The sequence below is a fragment of the Sciurus vulgaris genome (genome assembly GCF_902686455.1).
Source record: "Sciurus vulgaris genome assembly, chromosome: 16".
NCBI lineage: Eukaryota > Metazoa > Chordata > Mammalia > Rodentia > Sciuridae > Sciurus > Sciurus vulgaris.
In genome coordinates, this window is record NC_136477.1 from 14,675,788 (window position 1) to 14,681,150 (window position 5,363).

A 5,363-nucleotide genomic window follows, 5' to 3' on the forward strand; every position below is an offset into this window, starting at 1 on the left:
TGTGTGGTGGGACACGAGCCCCTTCCCCTGTGACTGTGGGTTGCAGTGGTTATCCCATCTCCCTGACTCCTCCCCTCCCTTTCCAGCCTCTGCTGACCACCAGCTTGCATTCTGCTCTACTGAGTCTTAAGTGTTCCCCTATTCTTTATTAAAAAAGCCCCCTGTACATGTTGACAGGGTTCCATGTCACTTTTTAATATATTCATTCGCCATGCATTGATTGAAATGAAATGGAATGAAAAGTCTAAAACATCCAATGGAATGATGGAAAATAGGAATTAGTTAGTGATATCAACATGGGTTATGAATTTGAGACTCAATTGCCAAACACCTGCAAATAAGACAAAAGGAAGGAAGTCCTCTAAACAGCTGGATGGTGAAACTAGGTGAAGTTCTGATATCTCCCATAGAAAGTTGTGTATGTTAAAATACGCTAAACAAAGATGAAATGAACTTGGATTGAAAGGGAAATAAGCATGAATGCCTTTCAATGATGCCTAAAGATGAAACCTTTCTGAGCAATGCAACTGAGTAGAAAAAGACCAAAAACACAAGAGTAAGCAATAGCAGAGTTCTGAGAAGCAGTTGGAAATGGGTCTCTAAGGTGATGTAGCACTAGAAATGCAGGAGAATGCTCACTATCTCTTCTTAATTTAAAACAAGAACTCAAACAATACTAAATTAATCACCAATAGTTTCAGAAAAAGCAATGTGCAGGTACAACCAATTCATAGACTGGAATTTACAAAATTCACAAACGTTCATACATTCCTAACCAAAGCACCTCTATATACATGAAAACAGACAGTCTATGGAAGAAAAAAATATCAAAAACGTTTTAAGAAGACTATATTAGAAAACAGAGCAGCAGGGAATTCTCTCAAGTAAGCCATGGAAAACCCAGCACATTCCTTTGCAACACACCAGGAAATCCCTGAAAAAGCCACAGGCATATTCAGTCTCGCAGGTATGCAAAGCATTCCACAGTAAGGATCCAGGCATAACTCTATTCACCTGTGAAACCGTATTTTTCAGCATTATTATAGAGCAAACAATACTTTAAAAATGTGTGTCCCATGAACTATTATCCTAAGATAGTATTTGCAAGATTCTTACTTAGGATTGTTGTAAATAATAAACAAACTTAATCAATTATTTCTCCTCTTGAGCACACATACAATTTAAAAGTGCTCTAACTTCTTGTCCCTCCACAGTTAATCCCTATTCCTCTACTCCCTTAATTGCAAAGCTGCTTGGACTTTGTTCTCTCTCTGGGAGCACTGGACGCCTCCCTCCCATCTTCTCTTCAGCCTCTGTTAGCTCCATTTCTTCATCAGTAGTGAACCCTGCATTAATCATTGCAACATTCTCTTCTCAGCTAACTGTTATGCATCAACACACCCTTCTGACTCAATCATCAATCAGGTCGGCAAGAACCCACAGCAGCCCTGCTCTGGGCTAGGTCCACCTGTCTCTCCACTGAACTGGGCTAAAGCTTGGGTTCCACTCTCTCTGATGCGCTCCTGCTGTGTCCACTGAGCTCTAGACTTACCAGAAGACCAGCTCTGGGAAGAATGTCTCCCTATGGAAGTGCAATATCCTTCCTGGGTGGGTGTGATAGTAACTGAAGCTCTGCCCCCGAAAAAAACAACAGGACAGAGTGAAGTGGTGATCTTCAAAGCAGACCGAAGACCTCAAAGGACACCAACATGTCCTGTCTGGCACAAGGATGTGCACGGAGACCACACCAGGGCAGAGTACAGCTCCCTATATCAGCTCATTAGGCTCATTTCCCGCTTGTCCCCCTGAGGGACACTGACCTGGAAAGACAGGAAATTCTTCCTGCTGATTCTCCATTCCCAAGAGACCCATTTATGTTCGAGTAAACCTAGTTTTTATCGATCCTCCTGGCTTCCAGAGGTCCAGCCTCCTGGCACTTCATCCCCACTTTGGCCAAAAGTGTTTTCTAAGTCTGACGCTGATGAACTCATCTCAACTGGTGCTCATGTGCCTTCAAAACATGGACCTTTACTGGACAAAAAGCACCAATACCCCAGAAGAGAGTCATGTCCTCTGTAACAAGGGTGAGCAATCTGTTCCCTTGGTCTAAATCTTGGGCATTACACTTCTTGTCTACGTGGTCCTTTCCCAACCTGTCATTAAAATAGAGTTTTAACACAAGTTAAGAGCTCCCATTTTGTCCCTCACTTCAAAGTGTTTACTAGGAAGAGATGTGATTTGCTGTTTTTATGCATGATAGCCTGAGCTTAATACCTGATAGGTAATGGGCCACTTCATTTTTATGGAAGTCTATTCTATAAAGTCTATCTTATGTATTGATACTATTAGGAACTCCATCCACTGCAGAAAGCGAGTTGACCCATGCTATTACATTAAGGAAAGTAAAGAACCTTATTTGAATTGAATTCTGGCATGATGTTTCCAGTTCCCAAGCACTGGGCCTTTGGTTTTCAACTTGAGATATATTCCACTGGAAATGTTTGATAAAGTCTGAATGGTGGTCCTAAACATCTACATCACCCACAACAGCTCCCAACACAAATAATTGCCCTGCCTCCAAATGTCACGAGTGAAGAGGTCATCAAAACCAATTCTATACCAACTTCATTATGCAGAAGAATATGGCTTCAGAAACTCTGCACTCTAACTTGACAAAGGGGGTCCTGTTACTGCAGGTCCTGGTCTGGGGACCTCTCTCTGAGGAGCAAGGCTGTGAAGCTCTGTGAGGGTCTGGTGTAGATAGTTTTAGTTCTTCTCCTACAAAAATTCTCTTTATATGGTATTACTTTTTAGTACTTTTTAAAAGAAGTGTGTTCACTCACTCTTAAGACTGTAATGATTTCTTTGTATTATTGTTGCTGTTGTTGCTATTATTTTTATGATTGTATCATCATACTACAGATTGACCCCAGATGTAGCCCTCCCTTGGGCCATATGCCCTATTTTTTGTTGTTTCTTTGTTTGTTTGTTTTGGTCTCCCTAATTTTCCAGGCTGGCTTCAAAATGATTATACTCTAGTTTGAACCTCCAAGCTCTTGGTTTAAAGGTGTGCTCCACCATGTTCATCCAATAATTCCATGCAAGGGCTCTCGAAACATAACTAATATCACTGTGAAAAAGAACTTGTAGCAGGCAGAATAACAATCTCCAAAGTATGTCTCAGTCCTAATCAATAGAACTTTTGAATATATTGGCTTAAGTTTTAATTTAATTTTATGACCCCGGTAACCTATCACAATCAACACCATTATACTAAAGTTCAAATTACCAAGAGGAGCAGTTAAAGCATTGACGTACACAGAATTGATAATGCAAAGGAGAAATACTTCAGTGAAACATTTCCATCTACTACAAACTACTAAATCCTCCTCAGGGGCCCAGTGCTCTGCTTCTGCATACACATAGCCAACACAGGAATATTTTTCAGTAAAACTGAAGAAACATTAATTGACATGATGTATTTCAAGAGGGAAGAAATGACTTGTATTAAATCCTTTCTGTACCATGGCTTAAATGAGAATTTCCAAAGGTTTCTTGTACAACATTCTGAAGAACTTAGAAAAAAACACAAAGTAAAAAATTACCAACCATCATAGAAATCAGGAGACTGAATGAAGTGGGTTGTTAATGGGAGAGAGGTTGAACTCAGAGGAGTGAATCTGCAGGAAATCAATAGAAGGAGGAAGCTTCACATGCCCAATCTCATCAGAATCCCATCTCTGGCTCTGAGGCTTGCTGCCTGCAGTCAGGGGCATGGGCTTCTGAACCTGCTACAGTTTCCCTCCAAAGAGCCTTCTCAGGGCTCTCTTTACGTCCTTATTCCTCAGACTGTAGATGAAGGGGTTCAAAATGGGGTTGACCACAGTGTACATCACCGACGCTATTGAACGAGAGTGTGAGCTGTGGGTTGCAGCAGAACTGAGATACACACCTAGGCCTGTGCAGTAAAATAAGGAGACCACGGAGAGGTGAGAAGCACAGGTGGAGAAGGCTTTGTACCAGCCCTGAGCTGATGAGATTGCACAGATGGAGGACACTATCTTGGAGTAGGAGTAAAGGATGCCAGCGAGGGGACAGTAGTCAACAGCACAAGTGCAAAATACATCACCATGTCATTAAGGAAGGTGTCAGAACAGGCAAGTTGGACCACCTGGTTGAGATCACAGAAAAAGTGGGGGATTTCCAAATGTGTGCAGAAGGACATTCGCAACACCATTAAACTTTGTAGTAGGGCATGCAGGATGCTCAGAATCCAGCACACCAGAACCAGCAAACCACCGAGTGGGGGATTCATGATGGCAGTGTAGTGCAGGGGGTGACAGATGGCCACAAACCTGTCGTAGGCCACCACAGCCAGGAGGAAGTTGCCCAATTCTACAAAAACCAAGAGAAAGTACATCTGGGTGATGCAGCCTGCATAGTAAATGAACTTGCTCCTTGTCTGGATGTTCAGCAGCATCTTTGGGATGGTGGTGGAGGTGAAGCAGATGTCCACAAAGGACAGATTGGAGAGGAAGAAGCACATGGGCGTTTGCAGTTGGGAGTCTGAGATGGTGGCAACGATGATGAGCAGGATACCCAGCGCAGTGACCAGGATCACAGAGAGGAAGAGCCCAAAGATGAGGGACTGCAGTTCTAGTTCCTCTGAAATCCCAGAAGAAGAAACTCCGAAACTCTTGTGCTGTTTCCTGGTTCTGCGTGGTGGCTATTACTATCAGAAAGGGAAGAAAATAAAATGACTTCTTTTCATACATATAGACATCGCTAATAGGTTTGAAATATGACATTTTTTGTTTTTCAGTAAAGGAGCTGATTTCTTTTTTATTTCTGGGTCTGGTCATCCTAGGGCATCCCTAGAGCCAATATTGATGAGGAATTCCTCTCTCACTAAAGCCTTTCCTAAGAGCTCATGCAGTGAGCACATTCCATGAGAAGTTATGTCTTACCATTGAGGAGCACATCTGAAGTGTTGGCCATGTTCCAGGCACTGTCCAGGCCTCAACAACAAAAGTTCCTGCACCCCAATGATGGGCAAAGGCGTTTGCAGATAGACAAAGCACATGTTTATTTCCTCTGTGTACCTGTTTTCCACTTTGCATCCTAGATTTGCATATGAATACTTGCATAATTGTACAATGTGAATTATGCACAACTTGTATTGTACACATTAAATACATGTGGTCCTTGGAGCGTCAATTAAACCTCAAAAAAGTTGCCAAAAGAAATCATACTACATCCTGCATGAGATGAAAGTGTCTTAGGAAACACCTCCTTGGCTTCTCCATGCCCTTCTGTCAAGATCTTTGGCCTCACCTCTGACCCAGAGCTATGATGGCAGCCAT

The 5,363-nt window shown here is 42.3% G+C and overlaps 1 pseudogene across 1 annotated transcript; it reads right to left on the minus strand.

Annotated features, from left to right (window-relative positions):
* Window positions 1–3,791: 3,791 nt before the first annotated feature.
* LOC306647116 (olfactory receptor 7A10-like) lies at window positions 3,792–5,363 on the minus strand (annotated as a pseudogene). Its single transcript has 2 exons — window positions 5,335–5,363; window positions 3,792–4,732 (listed from the first exon to the last, which is right to left on the minus strand). The product of its transcript is annotated as an olfactory receptor 7A10-like (transcript).